Raw genomic sequence first — 20,090 nt, forward strand, 5'->3', positions numbered from 1 at the left:
CTCCTTCAGCACTGCTGAGCCTTAACCCAACATGGGGGCCAAGGGGCTCCTGAAGGACGTTAACAGTAAGCCTGACCAGGACGGCACTGACACTTCCTCCCCTCCTTACCAAAGCTGCTATTTTAGCTTTTTTAGCTGGAGGCTCCTCTTCTTCAGTGCTTCTCTGAGGATTCACAGCTGCCACAGCAGAAGGAGAGATCTCAGCAGCCTTCCGCTTCCTTGCTCTCTTTATGGGGCTGCTGGCTTTGCCATCCCAAGGCTTCTCACACACGTTGCACTTGGCTTCCAGTTCCCCTGCTAAGATTTCTGAGATGAACTTTTCAAAGTCATCTTCTTCTACAGCCTTGGTGAGCAGGCTGACCTCCGGCAGGGCTGGAGCAGCAGTCTGGGAAGAAGGAAGACAAAGTCAATAATTGCTCAGGAGATCCTTCCTCTGCAGCGCTTCTCCTTCAGCACTGCTGAGCCTTAACCCAACACGGGGGCCAAGGGGCTCCTGAAGGACATTAACAACCACGTGAAGGCTTCAGAGCACCTCAGGTCTTTTTAACAATGCAACAGTAATGGACAAATTCCTTCACACCACAAAGGAATCACAGGGCTGTAGAGCATTGTGCACACACTGCCATTCATCCAGCATCCAGCACACAGCGATTGCTTTGAAAGGAAACCTGCAGAACATTTCAGTTCTCCACACTTTCTGCAGCAGTTGTATCTCAGTATCAGCCTGACCAGGACAGCACTGACACTTCCTCCCCTCCTTACCAAAGCTGCTATTTTAGCTTTTTTAGCTGGAGGCTCCTCTTCTTCAGTACTTCTCTGAGGATTCACAGCTGCCACAGCAGAGGGAGAGATCTCAGCAGCCTTCCTCTTCCTTGCTCGCTTTATGGGGCTGCTGGCTTTGCCATCCCAAGGCTTCTCACACACGTTGCCCTTGGCTACAGGAAGAAGAGAGAGCTGGTACAATTGTGCCTTGAGAGGAGTCCAGGTTGCCCTGTCATTCCCACAGCTCTTCTCCACAGTTAAATACATCTGGCCAGCAAAATTACATTCCTCTTTCCACAAATCTCAGCAGTATCTTCCACAGTAAGTGCTTCATACCAACAGTCCAACCAAAGGAACAAAGAAACTGCACAGCTACACCATATTATAACCCAGACAAGGGAAACAGCCATACAGCAGGAGAAAGCAAGACATGGTCCCTCTAGAGAAAGGAAAAAGCAGGAGCTACAGACAAGAGTGTGCAACCAGACGCTGTGCAAGCCTCAACAGACCCACAAAATACATCCAGGGGTTTATCACACAGGTAAGTCTGCAGCTCAGTGCCACTGTCTGTCCCTCGTTCTCAAGCTGAAGTCTGGCTGGAAGGAACACAAGTGAACTAAGAAAATAAGCATTTCCCTTTCTAGCACTAAGCAAAGGCACGCACCCACCATGAGCACTCAGGTCCCTTTACTTCCGAGGACCACCTCACACTCAACACTCATTCATAGTTCTCTGCTCCTGAGGTTGGGCTGATGGTTTCCCTGGCAATGCTGTTGCCCACCGTGCTGAGATTTCACTTAGGCCTTTGCAAGCTGATAAGCTGACCATGAAGGGTGCATTCAGGACTGCTAAGCTCTGCACTTTTACCTTTGACTGTTTCTTCAGCAGCAGCCGGCACAGCAGCCACTTCCTTCTTCAGCTTCTTTGGTTGTCTCAGCTGCAGCTTCTCCTTTATTGCCCCCTCAAGGCTCTTTGCTTGAGCTCTAGAATCTGGTGTACTCTGATCCCAGGGCTAAAAAGAAATAAAGTAAGTGCAAAATCAGAACAAACACCAGGGGGAGTGTATGAAGGAAATCACATTGGAGATATTGCAAAAACGGCTGCACCTGGAACAGTACATTCCTGTCACTTGGGTCACTGACCCTTTCATAAATGCCTGCATATAGCAAGATCCATGCTTTGCTGTGAAAACACTGTTTCAAACGTGTGCAATTAACAAAGCAAGCTTGTTTAAATCAGCACAGTACTGGAGTTGTTACCTACCACATTCTATTTGAGCAACAGAAAGTCATTCCTGTTCCCCTACACAACATCCACCCACAGTCTGATTTCCCTGAACACGAAGCCATCGTGGCCTTTTTGTATCCAGTGCTCCCACGTTAACCTCACAAGTTGTACCTGGTGCCAGCAGGGTTACTGCCTTACTGCCAGATACAATCAGATCAATTCTGAGTTTGAGGAGTGCAAAGCTGTCTGGGAAAGCCATTGAAAGTATCAGGATTGTGAAACATGGCTGCAGCTCTTCACCAAAGGCAGGAAGGTAGGAATGCACTCATGATGGTGGCACATGGTGAGCAGTGAGACATGAGAACATGTGAAGAAATTGTGTCAATGTGTCCATCTTCAGAAGGGACTCACCTCTGCGGGTGCAGAGACAGCTTTGGGAGCAGCCCTGCTCCATTCCACAGTCTTTTTCTCTTCTCTTCCAGCTGCTTTAAAACAAGGAAAAAGAAAATCATTTGGTCAACAGCAAGCATAGAAAGAAACCTGAGTGCCAGTGTTTCCTCCATGCGCTTATTTCCTCACATTCAATAACAAAGCACAGACAGAGGCGGCATCACGCAGTCCATGCAGTATCCAAGCTCTTCCCTCCTTCACATGCTGTCTCATCAGAAAGCCTTTCACCTCCCCAATGAATAACTCACCCCCCTGACCTTTCTGACAGAGGTTGGCCCCCATGTTGAGGAGTCAATCCATGCTTTTCAAATACATTTACATATCGAACTAAGCAACACACGCCAAAGATGAAGGCAACCCTGGCATCAACACACAGAACACGCCACACCAAAAACATGGCAGAAAAAAAAATGTACAAGAGAAACTGAACTACAAAACCTCACAGCGAATGAATTTTCCAGAATGAAGCAGGCAGACACCACGGATTCAATGGAAAAACACATGGATGGACATCCTGGCACTTCCTGCCTTTGCATGTTGTAAGAAACAGCCCAGGCAATTCTAAGCAAACTCCATTTGCTTGACAGGAGAAGCACTTCGGCAGAGCAGACAGTGAAGCTCCTCCTTACCTGCTGGCTTTGCGATCTGCTGCATCCGCAGGGCTTTCTCCTGCTTGATTTCTTCCAAAGTTTTAATATGAATTTCTTCCAATCTCTTGATTTTACGCCGTGGCTCTTCCAGTTTCACGTTACCCGGCCCAGGTGGAAGGAAAATTCTCTTGTTCTTGCATTTACCCTCAGCTCTCTTGTCAGTAAGAAGCTCTTCTACTTTTTGCTTCTCTTCCTCCAGTCCTTTGTGTTTCCTTTCAGCCAGGGCTTCCGAGTAGGTTTTAATGTGAACTGCAGGGGAAGGCCTCACCCTGGAGCTGGGATCCTCCACCTTACAGCACCCTTCTGCCTGGGGAGCAGCTGGGGTTTCTCCTCGCTGATTCGCTCTTTCAAGACGGATCTCTTCCAGAGTCTTGACATGGATCTCCCCTGCTGGCTTGGCACCGTTCTCTGCCATCATCAAGAAAGGAGAAGCGTAATGATTAAATGAGAGTCCAACGAGAGCTTAAGTTTCCAGATTTGTCATAATATTACAGAATATACGTGTTCCCAACAACAACGCTCCTGAGAAAGAATAAGCAGAAAGCCTAGAGAATCTGTGCAGCAAACACCAATGACCATTTACCTCTCCTTGGTGTTCTGTCAATCTTGATCTTCTTCCCCAGCCTTTCTGCGAGGCTGTGTTTCAGCGGAAGGCCACTGACATCAGCTACAGAGAGAAAACAACAACATTCCTAAGATAATTCCTTTGGAGAAATATTTTTACAAGTCAACCACAAACTTTGGTTTCTCCAAGTGTATGTTCTCAAATTCACCTTCCAGCTGCTACACTTGTGTGCCACTTGGAGTCATCACAGACCCACGACACACTTTCCTCCCTCCTGCTTCAGCAGTGCCCTCCCATTTACGTGGAGGCAGCCAAACAGCAGCTCACAAGCAGCCCTTACCTACAGAGGATTCCTGTTTTCCAGGTTTATCAGCAATATTCAGTCGAATCACAGGCACCTCCCCTAAAACAAAGAAAAACAAACTGCTTATTTGACAGAAACCAACAGAATTACTGACCTGTGAGCTCATTTCCCACCCAAAACAAAGACACCCAAAAGACACCAATTTGACAGCCCTGACAGAAAATAATATTGCAACTGTAATGCACTCAGGGTAAGTCCCAATTGTAATTTATCCATTCCACTTAGGAGCCACCAAATGCAAACAAAGGTACTCATCATTACCCTGCTTTGCAGACAGCGTCACAGTTCTGACCAGTGTCCGCACATTCTCCTTCTTAGGCACAGGAACAGTCTGAGATTGGAGCTGATGAGCAGGAGCTCCTGAAGGCCCTTCTGATCCAAGTGAACAAACAGACAGTGTTTACAACAGGAAAAAGAAAAGCCACTGCCAACAACAAAAACAAACCTGACAGAACCGTCACAAAGACCAAAGCGCATTTGTTACTCACTACTGTCCAATGTGCAACAACCACTGCACAGCTCTATTCCCCAACACAGTGCCAGCTATCTGAGTATTATCAGAAGGATAACAAAGTAGGGCATATGAACTCACCACTTTGTTGTTTGGTTTTATCCTTTTGTTTCTTCAGTCTGATTTCTTCAAGTGTTTTTATTCCAAAATTCAGACTGTTATCTGGGAACACAGAGCAGTGAATGAGACTGAAGGACAAAGGCACACGCTGAGGACCACAGCTCTGCAAACTGCCTCCTGCTCAGAAGCATGCAGAACAAACCCTGTCAGCTCTCCCCACAGCTAAGAGCACCATGGACCTGATGTCTGTCTGCTGCCCTCCTTTCATCCTTCTGGATATTAAAAGTAGGCTTTATCCCTTACTTTATCCCATCCACATGACATTAGATTCCTCTATCAGCAAATGTGGCTTTCACCACTGGTTGAAAAGATGCACATACAGGCACTTAAACTCCATGCTGTGGCCTTGTCGTGCTCTAATGCTGTAAACAAAGGAGTTTACCTTCCTAATCTGAAAGGCACATGAAGTTACGAGGTAGGAACAAGATCATGGAAATAGCTGAGTCCATTCAGCAACCCTATGTTCTGTTGTGTTTGTACAATAAATTGCTTTGGAGTTAATTGGCAAGTGCTTCTGATTAATCCTGGAATACCTTGTTTTGTATCAGCATTAGATTTCCTAATGGAAATGATCCGCAATCCATGATGGTTTTCCTTAGCTGGTTGCTGGACAGGTGTTTTTATTTCTTCTCCCTCCTTAGAAAGCTGGTCTGTACAAGGAAAGAAAAAATCAGCCTCTTTAGTTATGCGGTAGGAATTCAATCAGATTTCCCACATTTATGTAGCTCATACAATGACACTTCTGCCCACAGTTAATATTCTTAAGTACAAATGTAAGTGACTACAGATGGGTTCTTTATTTAAACAGCTACACTTACCTGGTAAACCCATAGAAGCAGCCTAAGTGAATAGAGTAACTACTAGAGAACCAGGAAATCAACCACACTCACCATCACCTTTGTCATCATCTGCAGAATTGATGACAACTGGAGGATGTGTCGGGCTTGGGACATTCTCTGAGTTTTCCACTTCCATCACTTCCATCGACTGTGGAGAGGGATCGGACTGCACGGAAAGCTTGCTCTGCTGCACTGTTATCTGAGCTGCCCTCGGATCGTCACCTGCAGACTCTGGTGGACTTGGCAGCGTAGCTACAGGAAGAAAAGGATCAATTTAAAACTTTGATCCTAACCTTACAACCACTGCACAAAGATGGCAGGCAAGGCTGAAAACCCACACAGATAAATGCTGAGTCTCCAGTTGCCCATCCAACTGGCTACTGGGTGAACAAGGAAATTCCCCCCTACACAACATTCACCCAGTAAAAGCTTAAATTCAGGAAAACAACCTGCAAGGCAAAGGCCACAGGAGCAAAAAGAAGCTGAGCATGCAAGAAAAAACTGAAATATCAGAAGCACACAAAGTTGAGCTGTGCTCCTATCTATCATCTTCCCAGCTTTCTTCTCTTCATTCAATCAGTCTCTCAGGAGCAGTTGTTTCAAAATATTGCCCTCCTCAACACTGGTCAAACTCTAGTAACATCACCCTGACTCAGCACAGAGCCCCTGGGCTGCACGGCTGCAAGCCCTCCAATGGAGCCCCTCCTTCAACACCACGAGTGACAGCAGTGAGTAACCCCAACACATTTGTCTGACCGCTGCAGGTCTTCAAGCTCACCCACCTGGACAACCTCAGCAAAGACAGCGATCTTCCAAGCCTTGCAGTTCACTTCTCCTGTAGGCCGAACCAACACTGAATCCGTCAATTAAGAATAACGGGGTAGGAAGAATTTTCCTCCTCACTTTGCCAATGTCAAATTCTGTAAGTTGGAATTTCTGGTCTTCAAGGTTTCTTCACCTATGAAGAAAACACTAAAACCTTCCCCTGTCTTTGTTACCTGTACAGCAAAAGCATGCCAGTGCGTATCGATACACAAATCCACACACATGTGCCTGAATACTGTAACTCAGCACTGCATGGAGCTGCAGCACGTTCTGCTCAGCCACAACAAGGGTTTGGGTTGTTGTTTTTTTTTCTTTTCTGATGTAGAAATCAAATATTTTGGTATTTTAGGTTTGTTTTGTTGGTGTTTTTTTTTTAAGTTATCAAATGCAGTAAAACCTACAACCAGGACAGACAGAAGATCAAATTCAAGTGATTCGGAACTCTTTCATTAAAGTGCTGCACTTTTCTGTGCTAAGCATTTCCTACAGTCAGTAAGGAAAGGCTGGAACCTTTTACTCACACAAACACTAGTGAATTTTCCAAAAAAAAATGTTTTTTTTTCAGGGAATTTTCCCAAATCTAAACTAAAGAGAGGAGAAGTCAGGTTCTCAAGTTAGTTGCTGGACTGACTGCATGACAAAGGGAACAAAAACAGCAGTTAAGGACAAAGTTTCCTTCCCTCCTCCAATACTGATAGAAATGCTGCCTTTTTACCTTTAGTACCTTCACAACAGATTGGCAGATTCCTACGTTCCTAAAGACCTCAATGCTGCTCAGCACAGACACCGGGCACCAACTGTCACTGGACTCTGCACCGTGGAACACGCACACAGCTCAGCACTTCTGTTCTCCTCACAATTGGAAGGGTTCTAGAATCAGGAGCATGAAGTGGACTAGAAATACCTCACATCCCTCTGCTCCTTACGAGCCCTTCCATTTTAAAACAAGATAACCCCAGACACATCTGTTAGCACAGCAGCCCAAATGCTAACCAGAACACACAGTGTGTAACGCCGAAAGTACCAGTTTAATGCCATGCCACAAACCCTATTTAATGGTGCAGGTGACCGCCCCTATCAGATACCCGTGACCTCCCTGACTCCAGCCCTGGTGCACGCAGGCACCACCTGCCCAATACCCAACATCTCCCCCCTCTTTATCATCTGCAGCCCCTGTAAAGGTTTACCCATGTACTCCCTGTTACTCCAAAGGTGATTCGCACATTTAAGGCTATTCCGCAAATGAATCAAACATTAAACATATGCGAAAAACAATTAAGCTGTCATAATAACATGCCAAAGTGATGCAGCTGTAGTGCCTACAATCCTGAAAGCACACAACAGCAATCTGCCTAACAATTGTGAAATGCTGTATGGCAACACTTAGTCAACTTGTAGAGAACAGTGCATTCAAGTACAAGATAACAGCACAGTACACAATGGAGTTACAACTTTTCCAAGTTCAATGTAACACTGTTGTACAGAATCTTCGTGGCAATCCAGTTCTGTCCAGTGTGCATTATAATGTCACACTCCATAACCAAATAAGAAGACAAAAACATATTGGTTGTGCAGAATCGTTCTGAATGTCCACCACTGGGGGATTATCCAGGAACAAGGTCTCCCCCGCTCACGAACTATCAGTCCGGCATGAAGGCTGGATTCCCAGTTCGGACCTTCAGGCACATTGGGAGCAACGCAGTCTCATGTGCCGTTACCAGCAGCCGCTGCCCAGTGCTGACGTCAAATCACTGGCTGCACTGGAGACATTAACCAAGGAGACATTGACCAAAACCGGTGCTGAGATGTTCGGATCCTCACGGTGCGCAGGATGGCTCGTCGTTTGGTGCCGGCTTAACCCAACGTGCCGGCAGCCAGCGGGGCCCATTTGGGGTCCCGACACAGGCGTATCCCCTGCCCATGACGAGGAGTAGGGTCTGGGAGCCATGGCCCTGCGTCAGGTCTGATCAGGACCTGACCTATTGGTGTCCATTCGGTCAGCTGATGGTCTCACATCCGATTCTCTCACGCAGGAGGAGAGCGTGTGGGCACAGCTCAGGCCCCTCCAGCCCTCCCCCCTCTTTAAGCGCACGAAGATGCCCCTTCAAGGTCTGATGTGCACACTCCATAATAGCCTGTCAGGTGCTGCTGCCGGGAATGCTGAAGATATGCTTAATGCCCCAAGCTGTGCACCAGCGTCCAAAACATGCACTTCTATATCCTGGGTCATTGTCAGTCTTTAACTCGTGAGGTACACCCATGACAGCGATGGCCATGCACAACGCTTTTATGTAATGCATGGCGGTCTGTCCAGATTGTGCCACAGCCCAGAGAAAACCACTGCATGTGTCAGTTGTGACATGCAAGTGACGGAAACACCCAAACTCTGGGAAGTCTGTGACATCCAGCTGCCAAACCTCATTTGGTCTCAAACCTCTGGGGTTCACCCCTGCAGGAAACAGGTTAGCCATAACTCCTGCTCCTCCTTGGCCAATTCAGTTAACTTTCTAAGAGCACCAAGGGTGGGTAGCAGCTTCTGCGCCTCTTTGTCCCCTGCACAAGCTCACAGAGCTCCTTGCTGGCTTTCTCTAATGCTGACCGACTGACACAGTGAGAAGCTTCATCAGCCAGACCTCTCCGCATCATCCGCTTAATAAGCAGATCGAGGTCCTCATCACACACTCTGTGCCATCTCTTGTCAGCATGTCCTGTCCCATCCCTGGCTCTCCAGCAGGACTGTAATGCTGGGGTGAGCAACACTGGGCACTGTCAGTGTGTTTTTCTTGCAAGCATCTCCCAGGGAAACACGTGCAGGCGTTCCCCACTGCTGGCCATATCTCTGCAGTGCTGGGTCCTGTGTGAGCAGAGCTCTCTGCCCCAGAAGCCAAGTCACTGCTGTGCAGAGCTCAGCCTCGGGCTGAATGTGCTCCTGAGTTTGTCCCAGTGCAAGGACAAGCTTCTCATTGCCCTTTAGGAGCACCTCTGGTGCTGATGGGTGCTCTGCTCTCAGCAACCACTGGATACAGGGCTCCAGGCGCGTGTGTGCTTTGTCACCTTGAGCTGTTTGCTCTGATCGCATCTCACCCTGGGGAGCCGGGATTTCCCTTTGGTCTCGGTGTCACTTCGAGACCAGTAGCAACACTAGGGGTCAGAGGAGAGCTGCTGAATGTGTGAGCACAGCTGCTAATTGAGAAGGAGGTCGCACTCGTGTGACTTCGAAACCCGAATTAATGAGCTTACCTTCACCCTCCTGACTAATGCAGACCTCATGCAGCCCTGGGCCTGCCCTTCTCCAGCCTCCTGCCTTGTTTTGCCTACTCATAGGAAAAGATTTAGCACAGCTCAGAGCCCCAGGCGGCGCTTGGAATGCCAGCAGGAAAGAGCTGCTGGTGTCCACAAAGCTCAGGACTGCAGCAGTGGGGCTGCTGGACCTCAGTGTTCTGAACGCTCTGATGTGGAAGTGATTGGCAGATGCTGTGGCCGGAGGGATGAGGTGCCTGCAGGGCGTCCCTTGGAAGAAGGTTTGGTGAGGATGGATCCTCTGAGCCAGCATCGGGCGCAGGGTGCTGGGTGCAAATGCCAGTGCTGCCCCCTGTCATCCTGTTGGTTTTAAAAGGAGTACAGCTCCGTTTCCAAACGTTGCCAACCACAGGCTGGCTGGCAGCTTGAAGGAACTGCCATGAAATAGGTCTAATGAAACGTTCCTGGCAGAGCTTCAGGATGGAGAAAGTGCAGTTTGTCCTCAACTGAGCTGAGGTCCAATGAGCTGAGTTTCCTGGCTCACAGCAGAGGCCGTGAGCATCACGTCTCACAGTCTGTGTCACCTGGGCAGAGCCGTTAGGCAGGGGCTGCTAGTGGGGAGATACCAAGGTTTTCCATGAAGATGATTGCTCAGATATGCCTGAGTTCAGATGGAGGGGCCCATTGCCCTACCAGGAAGTGGAAGATGCTTGGGGGTGAGGCAGCTCGTGCTTTCCCATGCCTGTAGGACCTTACAGTGCTGTGCCTTTCCACATACCTACCCCACCTTCTTTCTTTCCCATGCAGGGGGCATCATTAATCCAGTGGGTGGCACCAAGAATGCCCGGACAGCCCCACTGCAGTGCGTCTCTGTGGCAGAAGGACACACCAAGCCTGTGCTCTGCCTGGATGCCACCGATGAACTGCTTTTCACTGCCTAAAAAGGTATATGTTGGACAGAACAGGTGTGGGGGCTTCTGGCTTTTTATGCGCTATTCTCATAGATCTCCCCAGGTTGGCAAGGGGAATTGGGGTGCATGGCAGGGATGGCTCCTTCTGGGCTGCTCCCCTGTCCCTGCCTTCTGATGTCCAGGTGCTGGAGCAGGCTGGCTCCATTGCCCTGGAGTGGAGCTGTGGGTGGTGGGAGGCAGCGCTTGGGAAGGAGTCGGTGCCTCCACGCCACCGAGGAACTCCCCAGCCCAACTCTCTCAGGCACGTTCTTCTTCCTACAGACCGGAGCTGTAAGATGTGGAACTTGGTGACGGGTCAGGAAATTGCTTCCCTCAAGGGTCACCCAAATAATGTCGTTTCCATCAAGTACTGCAGCCACACGGGGTTGGTGTTCACCGTGTCCACGTCGTACAACAAAGTGTGGGACATCCGGGACTCAGCGCGCTGCATCCGCACCCTGACGTATGTAGTGGGAAGAGTGGCTGTGGGGGACTGTGGGCAGCTCTGGCTTTGCAGAAGATGGTGTGAGGAACTCCTGGGGTCCCACAGGCTGGAAACAGAGCCCAGCTGATTTAGGATCAGTGCCTACAGCTGTAGGAAACAGGGAGGCTTAGGGAGATCTTGGAATGGAATCTGTGGGGACCCTCTGCAGCAAAGGCTCAAAGGAAAGGACCTGGAAGAGCTTTTCAGCCCTTCCTGGGGGTGGCCAAGAGCACCAGCAAGAAGGGATGGGGATTTTCTATTTTGCTTCAACTAATATGCCACAGGAAGACGACCACATTAACCCAGCTGTATTTGTTGTTGTTGTTTATCTACAGCATGAAGCATTTCACTTGGAAAGTCTCTGCTGCCACTCATTGTACAACAGACTTAAAGCACAGCACTTGGCACCTAGCAGTGCTGTGAAGGGTTGGAAAGGCAGCGCACCATTGTGCTGAGGGCCAAGAGACGGTTCAGACAACAGAAGCATTTGTCCACATTTCTGACATGAAGGCTGTCGCCTCCCGATCCGGCGACAAATCAAGGCTGCTGTGTGAAAGTACCGTGCCTCCGCACACGGGAACGGACGGGACTCACACACAGCGTGTAACACCGAATGTACCAGCTTAATGCCACGCCACAAACCTACCCAATGCCCAACAGGGGGGACCAGTCAATGCTGCTCATCAGCCATCAAGCCCGGATGCTGGAGAAGGCAGACCATGTTGTGGTGCTGGAGCATGACACCATGGCTGAGATGGGGACACCCACCGAACTGAGGACCCGCGGTGGACCCTACAGCCGGCTGCTGCAGCACTGAGGACCACAGGGCAGCTGGAGTGGGATGCGATGGGACATGGGGAGCTGTGGCTGTCTCCGCTCCCCGCTGCAGGATGGGAAGAGTGGGATGCTCTGGGATTTGTATGGAATAAAGTGGAGATGTTTTGTAGAGGAGCAGTTTGGGATGTGGGGTGTGGGCAGCTCAGCCTCAGTGCATGGTTGGTTATGGAAGCTGGGTGTCTGCCCTCAGAATGTGGCTGTGGCAGCACTGTGGGTTATGGGGGGGAAGCACAGCTCAGCCCAATACTGGATGAACTTTCCAGTCACGTCTTCATGCCAAAGCGGTGCAGATAGCACAGGGAGTGCAAAGGGGAGGAGGAGAGCAGCAGTGTGAAATGGAGCAATGGGCAAAGAGTGTGGGGTGGGGGGAGGAGGGATGGGGGGAGGTCCCCTCATCCACCCCAAAACCAAGCACGGCACAGAGCAGAATGCAGGCAGGCTGAGCACAGAACAGCCCAACACTGTATTTCACAAGAAGCAGCACAGGCAAAGCATAACAGCATAGGAAGCAGAGGGAGATGTGAGAGGTAGAGGGGATGGGGCTGTGTTCATCACCGACCCCAAATGCTCGTGTGGCCAGTTGGCCCCTTGCAGGCTGAAGCACAGCACTTAGAGGGTTTGGTTACTTCCTGTGTGAAGAAGAAGAGATGGTGTCCCATAGGGCCACGTCCACATCCCAACCCTCAGCTCCCTGCAGAGTCCCAGCCCAGCCCTGGTGCAGCACCACAAGGAGCACAAGGAGCACAGGGACCCCTTCCAACCCCCAGCCCCACACCGCAGCTGTGCTCGAGTTGCTGGTTCCACCTTCCTGGCCTGTAAGGTAAGAACAGCCATTGTCTCAGCCCAGGTTGTAGGAGGGAGGCAAGGTTCTTTGATATACGTATACCTGGTGTGAGATTAAGAAACAACGGTTCAAACATTGGTCCGACCAGTTTATTACAAGACATTATTAGGGAGATGGGGAAGGGGAGGACGGACGCTATTATGGTGTAGGGTGATGGGGAAGGGAATGCAGTAAAAAGATGAAATAGAAGCAGGGAGTCTCTGTAGGAAGCAAGAGGGAGATATTCACCACCATGGATCCATCGAGGTTTGTAGTTCAGTCATTGGTCTTCAGTAGTGGTGGGTCGTCAGGCGTTGTTCTGTTAATGGTGACCACGATGACAATTTCCAATGGTAGCACCAACTTATTTATATGTCCAAAGTGGTCAAGTCAGCTCGCTTTGGAGTGACAGCTCAAATCCAAAGTAGTTGAGTCAGCTCTCCTTGGAATGGAAGCTTCTGGCTCTGGGATCTTAGCAGAAATTCCTTTGTTCCCATCTTCTGAGCCTTGCCAGCAGATAAGAGGGAGCAGGGATACCCATCCGCATCCTGTTTTTCACAGGGCACGATGTCTTCATTACCCAGTTTTCCCACACCAAGCTGGAGCTATTTAGTCCCGGGCCAGATCTTCCGCTCATAAACAGTCCTGAGCACTCTTCTGGAGGCAAACAGCTCTGAGGGAAGGTGCTTTCAAATATTCAAATACCCACAAAGTGATATTGATTGTCACACAGTAGCACCCATTACTTGCCACTTCAATAAATCATTGAGAGTCTTCTCACAGGAAACACCTCAGGAAGCAAGCTTGGAGCAAGAAAACAAGGAAGGACTCTCACAGCCATGAGCCCCAGCCCTGTTCTTGCTGTGGGGCATGGAGCAGCTCCGAACACCAGGAAGGTGAACCCTGGGAGAAAGCAGGGACCCCAATGCTGCCCTGGCACCGGGCAGAGGTGGGGGACAGCGCTGCCCTCATCACTCACTGGGCGTCGCATTGTAGCCTTTCTCCTTCTTCCCTGCAGACAGAGAGATGCATCAGCACAGGTTCACATCACAGCCAGGCTGAGGGCTCCTGAGGGAGCCTCAAATCCCCCACAGCCCCCACTGTCCTCCTACACCCCTCCACTTTTACCTGCATGGCGTCTGTAGATGATGAATCCAACGCCAGCCATGATGGCAATGGCCACAACGGCGACAACCACCCCCACCACGTTGGGCACCAGGCTGGACTGTGACCGCTCTGGAGGAAGGCAGGGCTGTCAGCAGGGGAAGGGGCAGCCCAGAGCCCCCCAGCCCCACGTCCCCTCACTCACCCCATGAGTAGAGGCTGGGCTGGGGCAGGCTGGCGTGCTCCACGCAGCACTGGTACTTGTCCCCGTCCCCTGGCAGCGCGTCGATGGTGACTCAGGTGTGGTAGGTGCCGTAGCTGTTGGGCACGATGTCCCCCGAGTGGGTGTCCTGGCCCAGCACCACGCTGTCCTTCACCCAGCTGACGGTGATGGGCTGTGGGTAGAAGCCGTGAGCGTGGCAGGACAAGGTCAGGATCCCGTCGGCCTTCTTCCCCCACACTCACACCTCAGGTTGCTCTGAAGGTGGGCGGCAGTGAGGGCCGGGCTGAGCTCCCCACACTGAGCCCCCGCCCCACCTGCAGCCTCACACCGCAGCCTCCCCCTCACCTGTCCTCCCCAGCTCTGCCTTCCCGTTCTCTACATGTCTCCGCAGCCACTGCACACAGGTTTCCTCCAGGTAATGTTTCCATCTCTCAGCATAACCAGGTTGTAGTGCACGAAGATTTCGCCATCCACGTACCCCACTTCAAAGAACCAGGGCAGTCCGGGGCCGGGATCCGTCATCCCTGTTTCAAAGTACCGCATGGAGTGGAGCTCTGCAGGGTCGGAACGCGGCGACCCCCCCTTTTTTATTAATTAGCAAGCTACTGCCTATAGAATAACAACACTACTTATATTAATAACATAACCATTATAACTCAATCAAGGCCTCGATTGACAATACTCTAGAAGTGAAGAAAGAGACAAGTCAAACACAGCATAACAACATTACTGTTAAACCTACTAAAAAGAACAAACACGTTTGCTCTGCAACCTAAGTTTCTGCAACCTGGAAATAAATCCACGAGGGTCCCATTGCGTTCACCTGTAACTAGTTAGGAAAAGTCTTCAACTTTCATATACTCTGATATATTGATTTTTAAAATTTGTGCAACAAATGCTTTTAGGATGCTCATAACCATGCCTTTGGGCTAATAATTGATCACTGAACTGTATGAAGTTGCATGTCAAATAGAACCAGTTCTAGAGGACAAATGTGCTGGAGTATCACTAGGGGCATTATTACTTACTGACCCTTGACATTCTTCAATGTATTTATTTTGTATTCCTTATTTTTGGAGATAACAAAATCCCACATATGGTCAACTATTTCTCGCCATTTGGCTACAGTGAACATCAGTGCCACCTCCTGAAGGTGTCCACTCATATGAGCCCATTTTACCGGCTCGGATATGCATTTAGCAGATATCTGCTCCGCTCTCTTAGAGAGAATACATTTGAGCAGTTCCTCCACAGCTTCCCACAACATCGTGGATGGCAGAGAACGGGATGGTACCCTGATACCAGCTACCGCAACACTTACATGCTAGAGGAAGATGAACACATTTACCCAGCTGTATTTGTTGTTGTTTATCAACAGCATGAAGTATCTCACTTGGAAAGTCTCTGCTGCCACTCATCGTACAACAGACTTAAAGCACAGCACTTGGCACCTAGCAGAGCCATGAGGGGTTGGAAAGGCAGCGCACCATTGTGCTGAGGGCCAAGAGAGAAGGTTGAGACAATAGAAGCATTTGTCCACATTTCTGAAATGAACGCACTTCTAAAGTATTGCTTTCATGAAGAAAAATCCCTCAGTTTCTGCAGACACTCTGGGCTCACACTTTGGAGTCCACTCCCTTCTTCCAGGCAGCAATGGTCTGGAAGAGGGATCAGGAGGGTCCCTTGGGAACGGTTAGTAGGATCTGGGGGTGTGGGGAGGGGTCAATTGGGTGAAGTCTGAGGTGGTCACAGGCTCTGAGGGGTTACGGGGGTCCATGGGGAGGCGGACCCACAACGTCCTTTATGGGGCTCAGATGGGGTCGGGGGGGTCGGCAGGATCTCACCGTGCTGCGGGGCGAGGCGGGACCCGGCAGGAGTTCATAGCGACCGGCACAGCCCAACTCCAACAGCGCCAGGGGGAGGTGCAGCGGGCCGGGGGGGGGCAGCGCTATGGGGGGAGAAAGGGCAAAATAACACAGAGGAGAATCAGAGCCCCATAGAACAGTGCAGCCCCTCCAGGCCCCACAGAGGCCCATACACAGGCCCCACAGGTCCTCACAACCCCCACAGGGCCCACAGACCCGCCCCCTCCCCATTACAACCCTCCCTTCCCCATTACAGACCCCCCTCCAGCCCCCCCCCCTTCATTATAGCCCCCATCCCCACCGATCCGCTCCAGCTCCATCACGCAGCTCCGCCGGACGCTGATCCCGGAAGCGTTCCCCCTCCTGCCCCCAGCTCAGAGCGGAACTTCCGGCTGCTGACCGGAACTTCCGGCTGCCGAGCGGAAGTGCTGCAGCTGAGCACTACTGCCGTTGCCAAGGAGACCGAGCACCCCGCGGCCTGTGGGGCTCCCGTATCTCCACAGAGCGGCCCACAGGGATCCCCCATTCCCCGCCATGTTGAGGCTGCCGCCGGGTCTGACGGAGGAGGAGGAGGCCCTGCAGAAGCCTTTCGCCAAGCTACGCAAGAAGGTTTCGGCCTGGAACACCCCGGGACACCCAACCTCCCCTCATTGCCTCGCCCCATAACGCTAATCCTAATCCTAATCCTATCCCTATCCCTATCCCTAACCCTAACCTTAACCCTAACCCTAACCCTAACCCTAACCCTAACCCCATCCTAACCCTACCCTAACCCTACCCTAACCCTACCCTAACCCTATCCCCCCCCCCCCATTGACCTGAATGCCATTTCCCCGCAGAAAAAGGCGCTGCTGGCACTAAAGAAGCAGCAGAGTAACACCGGGCCCGGCAGTCAGGGGGGCATCAAGCGCTGTGAGTCGGGGTGGGGGGGCCCAAAGGGGAGGGGGGAAGCTTGGGGCCTAGCAAGGCCATAGGGATGCAGGGGGGGGGATGCGGTGGAGGGAAGTGTGGTTAATGTGGGGTTAATGTGGGATTAATGGTATTTTGAGGGTGTTGGGGGGTTGGGGGTTGTTTTTATTTGGGGAGGGGTGAGGTTGTATTCCCCCTCACCCCCCATAAAGACACACACATTGCAGCCATGTTGGACCAACCCCCTGTGGACACTGCCACGGCCACGGAGCAGGCCAAGCTGCTGGTGAAATCCGGAGCCATCAGTGCCATCAAGGCTGAGACCAAGAACTCAGGCTTCAAACGGTCCCGCACACTTGGATGGGAAGCTGAAGGTGAGGGGTGTGAAGGTGAACCCCTCCAAAAAGCCCCCCTAGAGCCGAAGTGCCCCTAGAGCCCCACACAGACCCATGGAGCTCACCCCAAATCTTACAGAAACATCCCTAAAACATCACGGTTCCACAAAAACTCCTCCAAAATGCCACAAATTCCATAAAAAATCCCAGATCTCACTAAGAATTCCTGAAAAATAGCCCCCAGAACGCCACAAATACAGCAGAAAGGCCCTAAAATGCCACAAAACACTCAAAAACTATCCAAATCCTCCCAAGCCACCTCATATCACCTCCATTTTGTCTTACATTCCCTTTATTTCCAGCCAGATCCCACCCCAAATAGCCTAACAACCCCTGAGCTTGCCCTAATCCTACCCAACCTCTCCATTTTTCTCAAACCCGCTCAAAATTCCCCCAGTTACCCCTCTTCCTTTACCTCTTTATTCTTAATACTCCTCCCAGGATCCTGAGAAGGGCCCAGCCCCCACCTTCCAGCCTTTCCAGCGCAGCGTTTCAGCTGATGATGACACCCCTGAGGTACTGCGGGGGGCAGGGAGGCACAGTTATTAAAGGAGGTGGAGGGGGGGCAGGATCCCCAACATGGGGATCCCATTGTAACCTCCCACACCCCTGCAGTCACGGCGACCCCAGAGAAAATCACTCTATGAGAGGTGAGTGCCACCCCCTCCCATTCTTTATTGCCCCCACCTCATTATTTGTGGTTCCTATCCCTTTATTTTCTTCTCCCCCTATATTTGAGCCCCCTCTCTTTGTTTATTTTGCTCCCCCCATTTTTTAACCACAGTTTCGACGACAGCCCGCGCAAGTGGGCAGGGCTAAAGGGCAGGGGGCGGGGCTAATGGGTGTGGGTGTGGTCATGGAGTCAATGGTGGGGGTGGGGGATGGGATTGGGTGTGGCTGGGGCAAAGCTAATGCGGGTGGGTGTGGTCATGGGTGGGCCCCATTAATTGGGGAATGGGCTAAAGGAGATGGGATGGGCAGAGGGGCAGGGGGCGTGCAGAAAGCTGTGGGTGGGTCAGTGATGTGTGGGTGCATCTGTTGTGGGGTGGTGCTGAATGGGGTGGAAGCTGTGCTGACCTCACCCCCCCACAGCTGTGCCTTTGTCACCTACGAGAAGATGGAATCAGCTGACCAGGCCATGGCCGAGGTGGGTGCTGTGTGGGAGCCATGGGCGGATACAAGGGCTGCTCCCAAGTGCTGACCCCTCTCCCAACCCCACAGCTGAATGGCGCCGTGGTGCAGGACATGCAGCTCCGTGTCAGCATCGCCCGCAAGCAGCCGCTGCTCGATGCCGCCACTGGGAAATCACTGTGGGGATCCCTGGGTGAGCTGGGGGGCTCTGGGGGGGCACAGGGACGGTGTGGGGGTGCCAGCAGTGCGGAGTGCCTGCCCCCATCCTGTGCCCCAACAGCCGTGAAGAACAGTGCCAAGGGCTCACACCGCGACAAGCGGGCGCAGGTGGTGTACAATGAGGACCTCTTCGGGGGGCAATAAAGGTTTAGTGCACACAGCAGTGGTGTGGCAGGGTGACAATGGGACAGTGTGAGAACAGGGATGGGGGAACTGTGGGACACGGGGAGCTGCAATGGGGGAGGCTGAGTGGTGACCAGCTGCACACACACCTGTAACTGAACTGCCAGCCTCACCTGGCTGTGGTGCTGAGCATGCTGGGCTGCCTGGCCCTGCTCTCAGCAGCACTGTGTCCTCCCTCCCAGCCCCCACAATTCCACTGATACAGTTATGTCTGATAGAGAGATTCACACTGCATGGAATGTGCCACGGCCAATAGCAACTGAAAATAGCGAATAGCGTCCTCCAGCAGGGCCAGGGCTGCACTGTGCCCACAGCAGGACTGGGATGGCTGCACTCTGAACTGAGACAAGCGAAGCGCACACGTGTTGGCTTCCAGAAATCATCAGCACAGCACCGCGCTCTGCCAGCAAACAGCACTGGAAGTCCAGAAAAAGGGAAAGGGGGGAATAACGCAGCTGCGGCGTGCAGCTCCCGCTTCTCACACTGCGCTGCATCACTGCTGATAAGTGGAAGGCAGGGAGCACCCCCCATCCTTGGTGGCAAATTTGGTCCAAAACACCAGAATAATGCTGCTCCCTCCCACCCCCACACTGTCATTAAGTTATCTTAAAGGATTCAAGTCAAAAACAAAAGCATACACCAACAAAACTCAAGAGCTGGCAGAACTCCATGGTAGACATAGGGACTGCCCAAGAAATGGGAGCACCGAAGAAGCTTCCAGCTGCACCCAACGCTGAGCATGGCCAAGGGAGGAGGAAGGAAGGAGCTTGAGGTTGAAGCCTTCGCAGCATCACTGAATCAATTGCCAGGCACTGCAGCACACAGATGGACGTCCTTCTGGGCTGTCACAGAACTGCTTTGTCCTCTTGCTGCTGAAAGGAGCCAACCAGGAGCAGGGAATGGATGCACAGGACCTCAACTCTGACCAGCAGGAAAACTCAGGACAATGGAATGTAGTCTGCCAATCTTTTACCAGTTCAGCTGTGCTTTAAGACTCATTGTGAAGCCTTTTAAAATATTTATTTATATATATATACTACAAGACTACTCAGATATACTATCAATCATCTCAGAAAGTTCAAGATGGAGTTCATCCACGTCCTTCTCCAGCTCCAAGTCATATTGTCCATCCATTTCCTCTAAGAATTCCGAGATGAACTTTTCGAGGTCATCTTCTTCTACAGCCTTGGTGAGCAGGCTGCCCTCCGGCAGGGCTGGAGCAGCAGTCTGGAAAGAAGGAAGACAAAGTCAATGATTGCTCAGGAGATCCTTCCTCTGCAGCACTTCTCCTTCAGCACTGCTGAGCCTTAACCCAACATGTGGGCCCAGGGGCTCCTGAAGAACGTTAACAGTAAGCCTGACCAGGACACCACTGACGCTTCCTCCCCTCCTTACCAAAGCTGCTATTTTAGCT

The 20,090-nt window shown here is 51.2% G+C and overlaps 1 long non-coding RNA gene and 2 pseudogenes across 5 annotated transcripts; 1 reads left to right on the top strand and 2 right to left on the bottom strand.

Annotated features, from left to right (window-relative positions):
- Window positions 1–1,113: 1,113 nt before the first annotated feature.
- On the bottom strand, window positions 1,114–4,441 carry LOC146760204 (zinc finger CCCH domain-containing protein 11A pseudogene; annotated as a pseudogene). Its single transcript, XR_014947309.1, has one exon. The product of XR_014947309.1 is annotated as a zinc finger CCCH domain-containing protein 11A pseudogene (transcript).
- Window positions 4,442–12,743: 8,302 nt separating this feature from the next.
- On the bottom strand, window positions 12,744–16,249 carry LOC146760205 (uncharacterized). 3 transcript variants are annotated; one of them, XR_014947318.1, is made up of 6 exons: window positions 16,141–16,249; window positions 15,819–15,922; window positions 14,320–14,498; window positions 13,957–14,146; window positions 13,776–13,883; window positions 12,744–13,659 (listed from the first exon to the last, which is right to left on the bottom strand). It is a non-coding gene; the product is annotated as an uncharacterized LOC146760205 (long non-coding RNA). The 3 variants fall into 3 exon arrangements; XR_014947317.1 differs by lacking the exons at window positions 15,819–15,922; window positions 16,141–16,249 and having other exon boundaries at window positions 14,320–15,248; XR_014947319.1 differs by lacking the exons at window positions 15,819–15,922; window positions 16,141–16,249 and having other exon boundaries at window positions 13,957–14,229; window positions 14,320–14,480.
- On the top strand, window positions 16,245–18,653 carry LOC146760206 (negative elongation factor E-like; annotated as a pseudogene). Its single transcript, XR_014947308.1, has 8 exons — window positions 16,245–16,448; window positions 16,679–16,751; window positions 16,976–17,122; window positions 17,585–17,659; window positions 17,759–17,793; window positions 18,236–18,290; window positions 18,365–18,467; window positions 18,555–18,653. The product of XR_014947308.1 is annotated as a negative elongation factor E-like (transcript).
- Window positions 18,654–20,090: the final 1,437 nt, after the last annotated feature.

The sequence above is a fragment of the Coturnix japonica genome, chromosome 6 (assembly GCF_054131305.1).
Source record: "Coturnix japonica strain WE chromosome 6, WE-NBRP24, whole genome shotgun sequence".
Lineage (NCBI taxonomy): Eukaryota > Metazoa > Chordata > Aves > Galliformes > Phasianidae > Coturnix > Coturnix japonica.